We start from the raw sequence: 18371 nt of genomic DNA on the forward strand, positions 1-18371 counted from the left end.
GGTTTATGTTCTTCCAGAGCTCCCTCTTTGCCCACTAGCAGGGCAATAGCTGGTGCTGAAAACAGTGGCTGCTTGGCAAGCCTGGATCTCCAAGTGACTCCAAGTGACCCCCTCAGCAACTCCTGATGAACAGGTAGCATGAAAAAGAAACCTTTTTGGTTTATACCAGTGAGATACGGGAGTTGTATATCATTGCAGCATAATCTAGGCTATAGATGATGCAATACTGCTACATTAGGGTTTCTGATTTCTAGGTCAGGCCCTATGCCTAGGATAGCTTACTGCTGACACACTCTTCAGTCAGTCTCTCAGCTCTGCACAGCACCAGATATGCCAGGATTTTGGCCTTTGACTCAGAGCTCTTTTCTGGAATTCTCTTCTTCATGACCAGAGAATAACTCTGTCTTGCTTTGCTGACAAGAGATATTAATCTAGAAATGGCTATAGTTATAGTTCATACAGGAAATGTGTAAAAAAATTGGGCTAATCTAGAGAAGAGAAAATAAAAGGTGGGGAGTCTTAGTTGCATTCAAATCCCTGGTTCCAGTTGTACCTGAGATGCAGTTATATTCTTACTGTTCCTTTAGTTTGCTGAATAACATAATGAATCCCCATGTTGACAAGGTTAAGTTAGATTTATATCATTTTTCTAGGAATAACATAGTGTTTTTATTTGCCCAGATGTTATAGCTCACCTAAAAAAAAAAAACAAAACCCTATCTATCTAGGGCTTTTGTTGCCTGTTTTTTTTTGAGACAGAGTCTCACTCTGTTGCCCAGGCTGGAATGCAGTGGTGCGATCTTGGCTCACCGCAACCTCTGCCTCCAGGGTTCAAGCAGTTCTCCTGCCTCCTCATCCCTGGTAGCTGGGACTACAGGCATGCACCACCACACCTAATTTTTGTATTTTTAGTAGAAACGGGGTTTCACCATGTTGGCCAGGCTAGTCTCAAACTCCTGACCTCAGGTGATCCTCCCGCCTCAGCCTCCCAAAGTTCTGGGATTACAGGCATGAGCCACCATGCCTGGCCTATTGCCATTTTCAGTGTTGTGTCCAGTGATGCTTCCTTTACACCTAGAAGTCTTCAGGGGATTTGTATATGGATTGTGAAATCCTCTAGTGACATGGAAGTTTCTATGTCATGCAGAGAGAGAAATTGTGATGCCTGGATGCCTGAGGTTTTTTGGAGTGAGGTACTATGCATTTGCAAGTAATTGTAAACTGTATAATACAGGATTAAAAGATAAACTATTGTTGCATTTGGAACTGTGTTTAGAATACAATAATTTGTTGTTGTTGTTGTTTTGTAATAGGACTGAAACCAATAATAAGGCAAGTCGACCAAAGGTTCTGTGGTGTAGACAAGACAACAAAAGGACAGACTACCTGTGGAACCTAGCATTGTTCTTCTGCAGTACTGCGTAACATTTGTACTCCGTAAGATCTTTGCAAACCACACACAAGAATTGCTGGTCATCCTGCCAATAGATGCTGCTCACAGAACCAAATTTCCTGTGCTGGATTGTCACTCATGGGCTTGAGAGTAGGAGACTGGAGACCAAGGTGGCTAGAATCCAGTTGTGCCTGACGTCTCCCTGTTGAAAGAGCTCCTTGTGGAATGGACAGCACATGGCTCCCGTGGTGGATCTGATAGTGGTACAGCACCAAGTGATGCAGGCCTGCCTGGGCCACGGCCACAGAAGATGCTCCCAGGCTCCCCCGTGTACTCCAGACACACTGCAGGCCACCCCTCCCAGCAGGTTCCTAGTCATGGGCCCCATCATCATGACTTCTGTCCAAAGTGTGCTCAGAAATCTCTTCCTTAACACCTGTGACTTTCTGACAGGTAGAGGATGTGGTCAGGAATGGGAAAAGGATTCAAGACGGGAAGAGGGAGGGGTTCAGGATGAAGAGAGATAATCTGTGCCATAGGTGCTGGCCCTGCAGTTACCTCCCACCTAGTCCATGCACACACATTCTAATCCCCTCCCATTCCTCTACATGCTGCGGCCAGAGAGGCCTTTCTCAAAGTGGAAGTCTCATCCTCACTTCTCTGGTTACAGTGCTGGGCCGTGAATGACTTAAAAGGCTAAGCAGGAACTGTCTGCACACTCCCCGCTCCTGCCTGCTACCTTGTTTCCCTCCAGTCGCGAGAGCAAACATTGATTGAGCATTAACAATGTGCCAGGCTTGTCCTAAGTCCTTCATGTGTATTCACTCAAACAATCCTCACAACATTCCTGTCACATCTCCTGTTTCACAGTGAGGGTTCTAAAGCATGCAGTGGGTGAGAAACTTGTCCAGGGTCACACAACTAAGTGGGGGTGGAGAAACATCAAATCTAGGTGGTCCAGGTGGTGGCCAGAACCCATCAGCACCTCACTACAGCTGCCTCCAGCTTCTCCCTCTGGGAAATACTCTTCCCTGTTAACTCCTGTTGTTCTCTGGGCTCAGTTGACATGTCATCTCCTCAAGGAGGACATCCTGAGATGCTTCCCGACTAGGGTGGGCACCAACTTCCACACTCCAAATGCATGTCTATTTGACGTGTGTATTGCTGCATCCCCACTGCATGGCAGATAGCAGGCCCCTAATAAGTATGATTTGAGCAAATAAATATAGTTATTCAAAAAATAGGGAGGACTTCTTGCTTCTAGTAATGGTGGGCTAGGACATTTGGACCAACCCTCCTGCAGAAAATAGCCATTTATTTTGATGCAATATACCTGGCTACGACTATAGAGATTTCAAATATTTGGAGGGCTATTATGTGAAGATTTATACTTACTCTTGGTGACATAGAGGTTAGAAATCGGTCGTTTCCATAGAATATGAGAGAGACAGAATTGTGCTCATCATAAGGATCTTTTTTAAAAATTAGACTTAATAAAATGGGCTGCTTTGGTAGGTGGTGAGTTGTCTGTCACGAAAGAGATTCAGCCACTTGCTCTGAGAAAGCTGGAGAATATCGACATTGCAAGGGTCGACCACCTCATCTCTTGAGGCCCCCGCCTCGCTTAGGTTGCCATTGTACGTGGACCACTGGGCTGAGTGTCAGAGAACTTGGGTTCCACAAGCTATGCGATCATGGCTGGTTATTTTTGGATCTATTCCTAATATCTGTTAGTTAAGCTGACCCATCAGTACTGACCCACTTCACAGAGTTACGAAGGGATTAAATTTGGTATTACATATAAATTTTTATTTTGTTTGCTTTTTGTTGTTTTTTGTTTTGCTTTTTTCTTTGGATTATGAAATCCCAAGTCAACTTTTTCCATTCTTTTATTTCTTAAAAAATTGACATCATCATAACAAAATAATTAAAAAAAAAAAACAAAAAACCCTGCAACCCCACTATCTAATACAATAATCATACTTTTTTCTCTCTATTCTCTTTTATTGTGACCAAGGATGACTTCGGGCATTGATGTGAGGAACTATTTCGTTTAACACCCTGCTATCTGAACATGATTCACACTCAGCCTTTCACCACCCCCCAAGTAGCTACACATGACATGATAATAGTATTGGTGGTGGTTTTAGAGAGTTGGAGAGAAAACTGAAGTTGGATTTGGGTAAAAGAAAAAAGAGTGGGCATTATGTTTTCTCCATTCTAAAGCCCATGGAGCAATGTTAATTGTTCCCACCCCTCTGCTATTTTGTCTCTTCAGGTACTGTGTGCAGAAATGTGATTGAGATTCAAGTCAGGGCCTCTGCCCTTTTCCCTCCAGAAACAAAACCAAGATAATTTATCCTGAACACACACGGTGAAAAAAGGAAGAAAGGGAGCGGGGAGAAAAAGTCCAGGTCTTACCTGGGATTCTCTGTCTCCTGCAACATGAAGGGTTTAGCCTGGGAGGAGGTGGTGAGAACTCTGGGAGAGAAAAAAGAAGGAAAGAATAGTTTTACCCATGCTGAAGTTAAAACTTTACCTAGAGAAGCAAAACAAACAAACAAAATAACACTGTTCCATTTTGTGCCTCCCTTCCTAGAGTTTTGGCCAAAGGTTTAACTAAGTAATTGGTTTTACCAGGGCACGCACTCCTCTTATCCCGAGTCTGTTTGCCTCCCTCCCCATCATCCTTCTCACCTCTTTCAGGCAGGGTGGGGATAGCAGCAGGAGGAGATTCTGGGAGCTTGGCAACTCCTGTAAGGACCGCAGGACAGCCCCTCTGTGGGGATGCATGGTGCTCCATCTGCCGTCCTTCTGAGAAGAAGAATGCACTGCTTTCACTTTACTGTGTTAGAGTCCATCCAGACGGTTCTATCCAAAGAATAGTTTCTTTTTTCCCCTACAGGCAATCAGGAAATGATTCCTTTCCCGACTACTTTTGTCTAGTGCCTGGGAATCTTGAGTCAATCCCTCAGTAAGTCAGTGACTAAGGAAATCTCCCCTCTCTGAGCCTCCCAGTTCATGTTGCTTAGGGAACCTGATATTTTCATGAAATCTGCCTACACATGGGCAGCCCAACAGCAGAGCTAATGGTGGTGACCAAAGTGAACAAAGAAGTACGGTTGTGCCAGTTTCCTAGTTGCCCATGTGGACAAGTCAGCAGGATCAGGACACGAGGAAGAGTAAATGTGAGACAGTCATGTGACTTCTGCGATAATATTCTAGATTTTTAAACCCTGAAATTTTGCTAAAATTTTGGTGAAACCCTGAACTTTCTTCATTGCATATACTGGCCCTATCTGTACCGTCATACAGCTATCTCACATTAAAGCTATTTTTCTTGAGCACTGATGAGTAAGGTTGGTATGTTTGAGTTCCTCAGATCAACAAAAACCCATTTTCCTGTAAGTCTTATGTTTAGTATTTAAGGAACTAAAACTTAAATACATTGTGTGAAATGGTTGACACTTCACTGATAATGATTTATTGCTTGGATTAATAAATTTTCCAAAAGTTGTCTTATTATGTAGAATATGGTTTGCAACCAGCAGAACCATTAATCTATACTGTGATAAAATGCACTATGTATAATTGTTTAAAAGCTTCTACTTAATGATGTAACATGCGTATTTAATTACACATTTGGCTAAACTGTATACTAACATCTGATGGCATTTTTCCAGTGTGTTGCTTTTTTCAAATACTTTATTGTACAAAGCTGTTCTTAATATTTTTCAAGTTTTTCTCTTTGAATTTTGCTAATGTTTTCCTTGAATTATGAGCACTGACAGAATGTGCTTAGCACTTTTGGCTATTCACACAGCTTTTGAGCATGATTTGCATCCAGTATTGACATTGCTAGCAATAATAAGCCATCTGTGAGTTTTGTCAAAAGTTATTGGGGATTTTTTAAATTTTAGAAATGCAAATTAATTGTTTCCTTGAACTAACTTATGCAGTTGCAAAGGCATTTCCAGTTGTTACGCTTTTGGTACAATATCAGGTGTTCCAGATTATGATTCATTATTAATGTCATTGCTTCCTTGTTCCCTCTGAGATCCAGAAGATTCATGTTTACAATATTCAGAAACAAAAAGGTATCCAAAGCTTGTCACTTTATTACTACTGTTCCTAATATTCTGTTTAAGTTTTTGAATTCATAGATATCAAAACACTGCACAATTATGATTTTCACAGGAATAACAACACACCAACAATAAGAACAAAAGAAAAGCAAATAGGCTATCTAAATTTTTGACAATATTAGGATAATGATAAATTGACAGTTTTTCTAAATCTCACAGTAAACAATGTGCAGCAACCCAGCAACACTGCTACCTGTGACCTCAGGCTGCAGCGTCAGCTCTTCCCTGGATCTCCAGCCTGCCAGTCTAACCTGAAAATTATGTACTTGCCAGCCCCTACAGTCATGTGAGTGAACTGGCCCAGACTGGTCACCAGGTCAGTTTCTGTGTGTCATTAATTCACTCAATGTTCAGCAGTCTCTTTGGAGCTGAGATGTACCTATCATCTGCCTTTTGGGTGCTCAGGGTGGAGAACCAGAAAAGTATAATCTAGTGTGTATCCTCAAAGAGCTAACAATATGGGGTGGTACCCATAGGTCTGGGAACACTTTACTGACTCTGTGAGGCATACCAAGAGACGTCAGAGACCAGTCCCTCCTCAAATGCCAAATGAAATGCAGAGAAATAGTTTGCTGAAGTTCATAGGCCAGATATCCCAGTGGTCAGGGAGTTTCATGAATGAGATGGAACTTTGCATGGAACCTGAGGGATGTGTACCATTTGAGTGGATGAAGAAAATGAAAGACATTCCAAGCAGCTAGAAGTTAGGAAGCAGCAGGGTGTGTGGTGGGATTGAGCACAGTGGATTCAGAGGATAGACTGCAGTTCAATAATTTTTAGTAAATATCTCCCAACTGTTTGGCACTATTGGAACAAGTTCTTGAATGCCAAATGAAGGTATAAATCAGTGAGAGGCATAATAAAAGCTGAGCAGTGCTTGGCTTTTTATGAGCTGATCCTGACAGGAGCAGCTATTCAACAAAATTGCCAGGCCATTGTTACATAGTCCCTGCCTTCTAGGGGCTCACTGCCTACTAGGAGAGAGAGTCTGAAAGTTGGTGCAGCGTGTAACTGTTGGATCAGGAGTTTTGAGCCTGTGAACTGTGGGACCCCAGAGGAGGGTGTGACTACTCTAGGCAGAACAATTCCACAGTTTATATTTAACCTTGAAATTCATTAGAGGATTTTTCAGCAGAGGGTTGGTACTTAAGGTTTGCATTCTATAGAACCTCGAGGAAAGCTGTACTGTGCATAATGTACCCTCTTGTTAATGTTGTGTACTGTGATCCTGTTTCAGGGATTTGCACTTAGAATCTGTTACACTGAGCAAAGAAGCAGACCTGTGGGCTCAGTCTTCACCCCCCGACCCATATATACAAGATGAACAGAGCTGTGGAGGTTAGACAACTTGCCCAAACAACACAGTTCATGGTAAAGCCCAAGACTCTACCTGCCCGTCCAGTGCTTTTTCATTGTATCCTGGAACTAAGCATAGACCACTTCCCAGGCACAGCTGACAGCAAGTAAAGGAGATCATAATCAGGGGACCAGACAACTTTGTCTAAGTGTGAATGTCACCTAAGGAGCAGCTGTGAGAGCAGAAGGGTGGGGTAGAGGAGCAGACACCATGAGGGAGAGTCCTTGGGGGTGCATCTGCCAGACTGACACTGCCTGGCCTGGGCAATGGAGGGGCTGGCAGGAACCACAGGTACTGGTGGTGTGGCTACTACAGTTAACAACTGCCTGTGCTTGGACGTGGACCCTCTGCAATACGCAGTCTCATTCATTGCCCCCTACATTCTACACCAAGTAGAAATGGAAGGCGAATGGGTACTTCACAGACAAGATCTAAGTGGAGAAGGAATGCATCCTGTGGCTGCGGAGATCCTTGGAGCTTGGAGGGGAAAGCTTGAGCCCCACTGGTGATGACCTCCCACAGCTCCCCAACTCAGCCCTCCCCAAGTCCCCACTGGGGGCCAATTCTCCAGATTGGGGGGACTTCCCCATAGCTCATCCATCATAGGGATGTTGGTATCTACTGTTGGTTGGGTAGGGCCGATGTGCTAAGGATGGCTCCCCCACAAGCAAGAGATGTGGATTTGGGGAGCTTCCCATCTTGCGTCCCTTGGGCAGTGCTACCTGCCCCATTTTTTAAAGTGTTTGATGAGATGGAACTGCTTCCAGGAGACCACTGGGCTTTTTTTATGGATTCTTAAAGGTTTCTCACACTTCTGACCTTTCCCACTGGAGATCCGGCAGCTATACATCTCAGTAACTAACATTTATCTAGAAACACTGACTGGTGACTTGATAAGAGAAATTTTGAAGAGGTTCTTACTCTGAAGGAGAATGTGTGCACTGAGCTCCAAGGCCCTTTCCTTGCATCCTTGCTAGGCTTCGGCTGCGTTCCTTCAGGCATGCTGCCTGCCTTGCCCTGGCAGCAGCCAAAGCATCAAGAGTTATGATGCCTTTGCCTTTGTCATTGGAGTAGACACCATTCAACAGGCCTATGCCTGGGCCCTCTCTGCTTTCTCTTCCACAGAGCCTCCCGGTGCACAGATGAACTCTAGGGTTCTGGGCCCTGTGGAAATCACACTGACCTGGTAACATAATGAAGAGGGACCATAGAGCTTGTGGACACCAGGCCTGCAGGAGATGGAACCTTCTAGAAGGGAGTGGCTGTGGTGGTGCCTTCTGGAGAATAGCAAAGATAAATATGCCATGTACAGCACGAGGGGCTCCTCACCCTGAGATGGGGTAAGGAGATGGATGTAGGCAGAGAGCCACTTCTCAAGGAAAGGAGAGAAGGGGCCCTTCTGGAGATTTTCAGCAGAGTTAGAGCTGAGGCTGGGGGGTCAGCACCCCTCACCCTATCCTTCCTTTCTGAGAGCCAACTTCTGAGCCCACCATCCCTATCAGGGGAATATTTCCCAGCCACAAGTAACCACTGACCTGTAGTCACTGGCGTTGTGGTTGCTGGAGCTGTGATCACTGGGGCTGTGGTTACAGGAGTTGTGTTCTGGAGGAACAAGAGTTCAGATGCAGAATGTTACTCTGGGTTTTCTTATTCTCACCTACGGGTGCCTCACCCGAAGGGGTTAAACTTCTGCCCCTTTTCCTTCTGGAGCCCCTGTGGAGACTCCTGCTATGCAGCAAAGCCTGGAAGGGGCCCCTGGCTATGGAGGGGAGGTTGAGCAGCCACAGGTTTGGTCGGAAGAAGGAGACCTGGACTCCCAGATCCTCAATACCCAGGGAAAGTCAGTTCCTGTGGCTGCCCCTGACACTAGGACCTGGATCTGAGTTAGCATTTTTTCTGCTCCTCCATGAGCTTTCAGGCACAGGGCTACATGAGGCTCAGGAACTCCCAGAGTCCTGGGGAAATGGGTCTGTTTCTCATGGGACAAAAATTCTCAGGTCCTTCTCTTTCAGATTCCTAAGTTGCTTATAAGAGATTAAGTGGGAATAAGCCAGTGCTTGAAATGGCAAATCTGAAGGGAGTGTTTAATGTGCATGTGTCTCTGTGTGTACATGTAGATGTATAAGGTATACGTATCTGTATGTATGTAGATTTGTATCTATGTATGTGTTTATAAGCATGTATGGGTTTTTGTATATGTATGTGTCTGCACATTGATGTATATAAGCATAGCATGTGTGGGTGTGTTTGTGTGTATTGCTCTGTGACTTCCTCATACTGGCACCACCCTGGCCTTTTCTTGGTTGCCCCCACCCTGTGGGTTGTAAGGGGCAGAACAGCGCTCCACCTGCAGGCATGGAAGAGGGGTCAGGATAAGTGTTGGGGAGAGCTGGTCCTCTTCACACTTGGAATAAGGAAACAGGAGCTAAATGGATGGGTCCCTCCCTTTTACAGAATTCTGCATTAATAAAAGTGTCAGTCACTTTCCTAACGGATTTACAGGAATTAAATCATTTAAACTTCATAAGAGCCCCATGACACAGGGACAACTGTCAACCCCATTTTTCAGACAAGGAAACTGAGGTCAGTAGGAGATTCGTTGACTCTCAGTGGGCTGATTCATGATTCTAAGGAAACAGTCTGACTGCTGAGCCCAAGTAACCATGCTGTCCTGCTGACCCCCGTATTTGTCCACTGGCCACCTATGAGTCACCTCTGGTGGGCTCTGACCAGCTTCCCTTTCTTCTCCAGGCACAGAGACTGAACTGGAGTCTACTGCATTTGCCACAGTCCTCATGAGGGCAACTACAGGGAGCTGAGGGGCTTGAAGTTGATAGTGGCAGGAGGCAAATCCCTAGGCAGATAGGGGCAGGTGCCCAGTGAAATCGCACCTTCAAGCCAAAAACAGCCTGAAGCCTGAACACTGGGCTGCTTGTTCTGGATGAAACCCACAACTCAAAGTGAGAATTTCTGTTCCTGTTTGCCCACTCTTTCCCAATTGGTTCTTTCTGAATAATGCTTTTAAACCAATTGAATAAGGCCCATCCAGTGCTACCTGTGCCTATAAGAGCCCGAGATTCAGATACACAGAGGGACTCCCCGGCCTTCAGGTTGGGGTAAGAAACTACCCTTGCATCCCCTCTCTGCTGATGGCTGTTTCATCACTCAATAAAGCTATTCTTTACCCTCTTCACCCTACAACTGTCAGTGTAACCTCATTCTTCTTGGACAGGGGACAAGAACTGGGAACCCACTGTGGCCCTCTGCCCGCTGAGGGCAGCCACCCCTTATGATGGGAAGTGGCAACAGAGCTGACAGCTGTTAATGCTGGGACTAAAAGAGCTAATTAGCATGCTGTAACACCTCCTTGGGGGCTTCAGAGTTGCAGGCACCACTGCCTGTATGTACCCCCTCACCTGGACGCCAGGGGGATCCAGCTGCAAGCCCCACACAGAGCCCACTCCTGTGCTGGAGCTTGGAATGGCTGGCTGGGTTGTGCACTTGCTTGCTCAGACACTCCCTCCCATCAGGGGCTGAGCACACAGTTGTGGCGGCCACAGGATCCACGCTGGAGTGCAAGCCAGGCGTGGCCCAATGGGCTGACTAAATGGGGCATCTCCTGTGGTGACCCCCACCCTAGTGAGGCCTGGGGTGGAGGGTGGGGAATCACCAGCCTCAGAGGTCTTGGACTGGCACGTGGCTGAGAAAAATCCTGTGTCAAAGTGACCCATAGTCAGCCAGGTGTGGTGGGTCATGCCTGTAAGCCCAGCAATTTGGGAGGCTGAGGTGGGCAGATCATGAGGTCAGGAGTTCAAGACCAGCCTGGTCAAATATGGTGAAACCCCGTCCCTACTAAAAATACAAAAATTAGCTGGGTGTGGTGGCGTGCACCTGTAGTTCCAGCTACTCAGGAGGCTGGGGCAGAAGAATCGCTTGAACCTCGGAGGCAGAGATTGCAGTGAGCCGAGATTGTGCCACTGCACTCCAGCCTGGGCAAGAGAGCGAGACTCCATCTCAAAAAAAAAAAAAAAAAAGTGACCCATAGGCTGATGGGGTGTTCTTGCTGCAGGTGGGGAAAGGATGGGTTATATCTGCCCTGGAGTCAATGTGTTTGCATCACGGTGTATGAGGTGCACTATCCAGAATGCTGAAGGGTAAAGACCAGCAGTGGCCATGCAGAGTCTATTCATCACCTTTTATTTCACGGTCTGAGAACACAGCCCATGTGGGCCTGAGAGCCTTTGGGTGTTCCCTCATCTCCTTCCAATCCCTGCTGGCCCCTTCTTCCAACTGAACCCCTGGTAATACTGGCATTACAGAATGAACCGTGATGGGGAGTCTAGCCAAGCCCCTGCTGCCACTTCCTCCATTCTTCCTGCCACTTCCTAGTGGGGTCTCCTGGATGATGTGAGAGGAGAGCAACTGAGATAGTAAGAGAACTTGACGTTTACACTGGTAAAGAGAAAGCGGGTTGTCAACCTAGGAGAAAGATAAGGGCTGCCATAGGGAAGGGATGAGAGAAGTTCTAACTGGCCCTAAGGGTCACTTAACTCAGTGAAAGCTGTGAAATGTTTTTTCAGTTACTTATTGCTATGTAAGAAATTACCAATGTAGCAGCTTATAGTAATGTGTATTATCTCACATTTTCTGTAGGTTAGAAACCCAGGCATAGCTGTGCTGCTTCCTCTGCATAGAGTTTCTTACAAGGCTTTAATCAGAATATCTGCCATGGCTGGTTTCTATCTGAAGGCTGAACTGGGGAAGGATCCACTTCCAGGCTTAGGTGATTATTGGAAGGATTAAGTTCCTTGACGACTGTTAGACTGACATCCTCAGTCTTAATGGCCTGGTGGCCAGAGGCTGACCTCAGTTCCCTGCCATATGAGCCTTTCTGCTCCATCAAAACTTGCAAGCAAAGAGGGAAGAAGACAGTCATCTAGCAAGACAGAAGTGGGGTCAGAGACCCCAAGAAAAGCAGGTAGCCAGGCCTCTTCCCTGGACAGTGTCTTGCACAGGTTGGACCAACACTGAGGTCATTTTAACCCAGGTCCTGAGTTGGATCAGATGACCTGCAGACGTGTGCTTCGTTTATGAAAGCAAATCCCTGGATACAAAAATCAAACATGTTACTGGAAAGGCTCCTCTTGAGTTCTCTGTGAACCTGGGAGGGCACACTCTTTTAATATTTCTCCCTGTTACTTTTCAGACCTCCTGCATCTTTAAATAACCACCATCACTAAATCAACTTTGTAATTCAAAATTATTATTATTTTGAGACAAGGTCTCACTCTGTTGCCCAGGGTGTAGTGCAGTGGCACAATCAGAGCTCACTGCTCACTGCAGCCACAACCTTCCCGGGCTCAGGCGACCCTCCTGCCCTCAGCCTCCCAAATAGGTGGGACTACAGGTGCACACCACCATGCCCGGCTAATTTTCATAGTGTTTTGTAGAGACAGGGTTTCATCATGTTGCCCTGGCTGGTCTCAAACTCTGGCTTCAAGCGATCGGCATCCCTTGGCCTCCTAAAGTGCTGCGATTACAGGCAGGAGCCACAGTGCCCATCCTCAAAGTTATTTTTGAATATCTATTAGATGCACAAAGTTTAAAAACTTAGTATAATAAAAATATGTATACAGTGAAAAGTAAATTCCATCCTCTATCCCACCAACAGCTTTTCCAAATTCCCTGCCTGGACACAACCACGGTTACCAGTTTCTACAGTATTATAGATGGTGGTTTCCCTTTTTTCCCAGATATTTTACCACACTGAATCTGCACCTCTATGTTCACTTAATGATATGTTTTGAGATTATTCCATTTTTAACATCCAAATCTGGTTCTGTTTAAGATACTGATAATGATAGATAAAAAGATAGTGATAATGACAAGATACTGATAATTCTATTGCCCCTGATTTTTTAAAATTTGCAAATTATAGCAAAAATTATCCTTATTCCACACCACTGGTAGCACACCACTGGTGTTTTGCATTGCTATGCAGAAATACCTGAGACTGGGTAATTTATTTTTAAAAGATGTTTATTTGACTCACAGTTCTGCAGGCTGACACAACGCATGGCACCAGCATCTGTTTCTGTTGAGGGCCTCACAAAGCTCTCAATCAGAGTGGAAGGCAAACAGGGAGCAGATGTGTTACACGGCAATAGAGTGAGCAAAAGAGAGGAGGTGGAGCCAGGCTCTTTTTAACAGTCAAATCTCGCAGTAACTAATAGAGTGAGAACTCACTCATATTCATGAGGAGGGCACCCAGCCATTCATGAGGATACACCCTCATGACCCAGACACTTCCCACTAGGCCCCACCTCCAACCCTGGGGATCACACATCAACATGAGATTTGGAAGGGACAAATACATAAACTATATAACCAATGGAGTTATCTGGGCACATAGCCACCCTGATTAAAAGCTGTATTCTACAGCCTTTCTTGAGGCTAGCGCTGTTTTGGCCAATAAGATGAAGCAGATGTGAAATTGTAGGTTTTGCCCTTAAAAGTCCAGGCCTTTTTCTCCTTCCCAGCTTTCCCTGCCCTCCTCAAGGACCATAGACATGGTCTTGGGTGCTCCAAGTCATGCTAATAAGGGCAATACCCTTCTAATTATTATAATAGCAGAGAAGGAAGGCCAAAGGAGCCCTTATGCCTAGACAACTTCATAATGCAGATGCCCTAGTGGCCCTGGACTATCTGCCTCACTGTCATGGGAGACATACACACTACTTTCCTATTTGACCATCTGGGTTGCTGCTGCACACAACTGAATTAATATCCTATCTAATAAGAATAGAGAGATTAGGACTTGCGGGGAGTAAGGAGCTGTGATAATCTGTTCTGGAGATGAGCAAAGACATATTGACAGTGTTTGCCACTCGGGGCTCCCTGGGATATTTATTCTGAGTTGAAGTAAGGGAAAGCTGGGGCACAGGAGACAGCACAGCGAGATTGGAGACTGTTATTTTCCCCATTTTTCTGGCCATGGAGGATTCCCTGGGGGAGTATTTGTACGTACCAGGTGTTAGATTTGTGTCTCTGTTTCTTCACTTCCTTTCCTCTTTACCACCAGATCCCTCATTCATCCCAGCCGAATCAGACTCACTGCCTCTCCTTATCTTCCTCCTGCTGCTGCTGCTATCTGATGACAGATGCAGAGCACTTCTTTAGCAGGTCATGGACTGACACAGTTCTCCTTCATTCTTGCTTGCAGTTCTCAAGAATAACTTTAGAATGTGCTGGAAATGCAGTAAATATCCTGAGATGCACAGGAACTACCTGAAACAGCCCAGACTTTGTTCCTGTCCCTCCTAGGGAATGCAACATTTTGAGTTAGGGAGGAACTGCCTGGGACAGCCTGGGCTTTTGTTCCTCTCTCCTGTGGAAGCAGGAAGTCCTTCAAAGCTTTTTTCAGTGATTCGCAATGCCCCTGAGGCATATAACCCTGGTCAGGCTACCTTTTGGGGACCTTCAGCTGTTGTGCAATTAGGGCACATGCAGTTGAGACTCCATCCATTATTGGCAACTTTCTTGAACCTGACGGGACTGGCTCATAGTGCTTCTAGGCTTCTGTTGTCCCTTGCTGCCTATCTGTGTGTAATAAACCTGCTTCATATAGCTGGTTGGGTGTTTGTTCTCTCACGGTACTTGGCAATTGGTAAAACTGCAACCCAGGGTGCAGTGGGTGGAAGCATTCTGACTCCTAATTTTGGTGGTTAATATAAGGATAGTTTTCCCTATCCTCTATACAGTGTGAGTCCTTTCTTGGGATTGGTTACTTCTGAATCTGCATCACAGCAAGGACTGTGGAGGCTGAGGCTGAGAGGAACAACCCCTCAGGTCAAAAAAAGGAATACAGGGCCATTTGCCATCAGTTTCGTGGGGTGTCTATGCTTTCCCAGCCTGGCTTGGACAGTAACCTGACACATTTGACCCCTGATGTCTCCAAAATACATATTCCATCATAATTAGAATACTTACCATATTGTATTTATTATAACCATTGCATTAGGTCCAGCTTATACTCCAAGGCTAAGGATTACATAAGGCCACAAATACCAGGAGATGAGGCCCTTTGGGGGCCATCTTTGTGTCTGCCTACCACAAAAGTGACCTTGAGAACAACCTACTGCATAGATTCCCACAGTGCTGTAGGAAGGGATGCAGAGATTATAAGGAGATACAGACCCGAAGTCGAGGATTTGGTGCTGAACCCTAGTAATACAAATCAAAATTATGATCCTAGAAAGGTAGTCCACAATTTCTGGTAATATTGGTAATAAAGGTGAGGAAATGAAAAGGCGGCCAGCTGTACTAATAGTTAATGTTCTCTGTGATTTTTCTCATGGACCAGAGAATCTGCCAACCTCTTTTTGTTTAATGGTTACGTGGTTTAATTATAATCACACACAGGCTGAACAAACTTGTCCTTCTCCCACAACATAGATCAGCCAGCTGCCCCACTCTCTGGGGAGGAGCATTTAAGTTTGCACAGCCCCACAGACCTCTGCAGCCCAAGCCACTGAGGCACTCAGAGACATCTCCCATGTTGAATGCAGCTAAATAAACTACACAGAGTTTACATTACTACATCCACCCAGAACAAGGCCAACACATCCTACCCAACTGACACTTCAAACCCATCTCCAGGTGAAACGTTTTCTGCATGAAAGCTACTCTACACAACTGGAAGGAGAGACTGTTCCAGAAGATGCACAGATAACAATGCAAAAACATGAAAAACGAGGAAATATGATAACACTAAAACAATAATTTTTTAGTAGCCAATCCAAAATAAGTGAAAATTTATGAATTCTCTGAAAATAACTTCAAAATAATAATTTTAAGGAAACTCAACTAGATACAGGAGAATACAAATAGACAACTTCAACAAAACCAGAAAAACAATTCACGATCTGAATAAGAAATCCAACAAAGGGTGGATATCATAAAAGAACCAAAGAAGCCTGGGTAATCATGCCTGTACTCCCAACACTTTGGGAGACCAAGGTGGGAGGATAACTAGAGCCAGGAGGTTAAGACCAGCCTGGGCAACATAGAAAAAAGATAAAATACTAAAGAAAAAAAATCAGATCTTACAGTTAAAGAAGTTCAGTGAATGAGATAAAAAATACAGTCAAGAGCTTTAACAACAGACTAACGTAAGAAAAAGGACTCTCAGGCAGCATTAATAAGAAAATTTATAGCACTAAACGCCCACACCACAAAGTTAGAAAGATCTCAAATTATCAACCTAACATCACAACTAAAAGAACTAGAGAAGCAAGAGTACACCAACCCCAAAGCTAGCAGAAGATAATAAATAATCAAAATCAGAACTAAACTGGAGACTGAGACATGAAAAAACATTAAAAAGATCCACAAAGCCAGGAGTTGTATTTAAAAAAATTAACAAGGTAGGCCACTAGCTACACTAATAAGAAAATATCCAAATAACACAATTAGAAATGACTAAGAAGATATTACCACTGACCCTACAGAAATACAAATAACCATTAGAGACGACTATGAACACGTATCTATACACAAACTAGAAAATTTAGAAGAGATGGATACATTCCTGGACATATACACCTTCCCAAGACTGAACTAGGAAGAAACTGATTTCCTGAACAGACCAATAATGAGCTCCAAAATAGAATCAGTAACAAATAGCCTACCAACCAAAAAAAAAAAAAAAAATTCCCAGCACCAGATAGATTCACAGCCCAATTCTACCAGATGTACAAAGAAGAGCTGGTACCATTCCTACTGGAACTATTCCCAAAAATTGAGGAGGAGGGACTCCTCCCTAATTAATTCCATGAGCCAGCATTATCCTGATACCAAAATCTAGCAGAGACATAACAACAACAACAAAAAAAGACAACTTCAGATCAATATCCTTGATGAACATTGATGCAAAAATCTTCAACAAAATACTTGGAAACTGAATCCAGCAACATATCAAAAAGCTAATCCACCACAATTAAGTAGGCATTATCACAATGCGAGATTGGTTCAGTAGACCCAAATCAATAAATGTGATTCATAAACAGAACTAAAAGCAAAAACTATATGATTACGTCAATAGATGCAAAAAAGCCTTTCAATAAAATTCAACATCACTTCATGTTAAAAATTCCCCATAAACTAGGTGTTGAAGGAACATAACTCAGAATAATAAGTGCCAACTATAACAAACTCACAGCCAACATCATACTGAATGGGCAAAACTGAATGGGCAAAAGCTACAAGCATTCCCCTTGAAAAGCACAAGATAAGGAAGCCCTTTCTCACCACTCCTATTCAATATAGTGTTGAAAGTCCTGATCACAGCAGTCAGGCAACAAAAATAATATAAGGCATCCAAATAGGAAGAGAGGAAGTCAAACTATCCTTGTTTGCAGACAACATGATTCTATATCTAGAAAACCCCATAGCCTCAGCCCAAAAGGTCCTTCAGCTGATAAACAATTTCAGCAAAGTTTCAGGAGACAAAATCAATATACAAAAATCACTAACATTCCTATATACAATAGCCAAGCCAAGAGCCAAATCAGGAGCACAATCCCATTCATAATTGCCACAAAAAGAATAAAATACCTAGAACTACAGCTAACTAAGGAAGTAAAGGATCTCTACAATGAGAATCACAAACACTGCTCAAAGAAATCAGAGATGATGCAAACAAATGGAAAAACTTCCCATGCTCATGGCTAGGAAGAATCAACATCATTAAAGTGGTCATACTACCAAAAGCAGTTTATAGATTCAATGCTATTCCTATCAAACTATCAATTACATTTTTCACAGAACTAGAGAAAACTTTTAAAATTCATATGGAACCAAAGAGCCTGAATAGTCAAGGCAATCCTAAGCAAAAAGAACAAAGGTGGAGGCATCACATTACCTAACTTCAAACTACAAGGCTACTGTGACCAAAACAGCATGGTACTGATACAAAAGCAGACACACAGACCAATGGGACAGAATAGAAAGCCCAGAAATAAGGCAGCAAACCTACAGCCATCTGATCTTCAACAAAGTTGACAAAAACAAGCAATGGGGAAAGGGCTCCCTATTCAATAAATGGTGCTGGGATAACTGGTTGGCCATATGCAGAAGATCGTAACTGGACCCCACCCCTTTCTTTTACCATGTACAAAAATTAACTTAAGATGGTTTAAAGAGTTGAAACCCAAAATTATAAAAATTCTGTAGATAACTTAGGCAATGCCATTCTGGACATAGGATCTGGCAAAGATTTCATGATGAAGACAACAAAAGCAATCGTAACAAAAGCAAATATTGACAAATCAGATTTAAGAGCTTCTCCACAGCAAAAGAAACAATCAACAGGGCAGACAATCTACAGAATGAGAGAAAAGTTTTGCAAACTGCATCTGACAAGGGACTAATATCTAGCATCTATAAAGAATTTAAACACAGTTACAGGAAAAAAAAA

At 44.0% G+C, this 18371-nt stretch overlaps 2 long non-coding RNA genes across 3 annotated transcripts in view; both read left to right on the forward strand.

The window, feature by feature from the left end:
• The window catches only part of LOC105554851, a 42904-nt gene extending 37617 nt beyond the window's left edge, over positions 1-5287 (forward strand). The window contains exons 1-3 of one of the 2 annotated variants that reach the window (XR_001008388.1): positions 16-133; positions 1314-1801; positions 3672-5287. This is a non-coding gene — a long non-coding RNA (uncharacterized LOC105554851). Of the gene's footprint in view, positions 1-15; positions 134-1313; positions 1802-3671 lie in introns of those variants that run through there. The other variant, XR_001008387.1, reaches the window with a different exon arrangement.
• Positions 5288-6039: 752 nt separating this feature from the next.
• On the forward strand, positions 6040-17498 carry LOC105554852. Its single transcript, XR_001008389.1, has 2 exons — positions 6040-7596; positions 17061-17498. It is a non-coding gene; the product is annotated as an uncharacterized LOC105554852 (long non-coding RNA).
• Positions 17499-18371: the final 873 nt, after the last annotated feature.

This window comes from Mandrillus leucophaeus, unplaced genomic scaffold (assembly GCF_000951045.1).
Source record: "Mandrillus leucophaeus isolate KB7577 unplaced genomic scaffold, Mleu.le_1.0 Scaffold660, whole genome shotgun sequence".
Lineage (NCBI taxonomy): Eukaryota > Metazoa > Chordata > Mammalia > Primates > Cercopithecidae > Mandrillus > Mandrillus leucophaeus.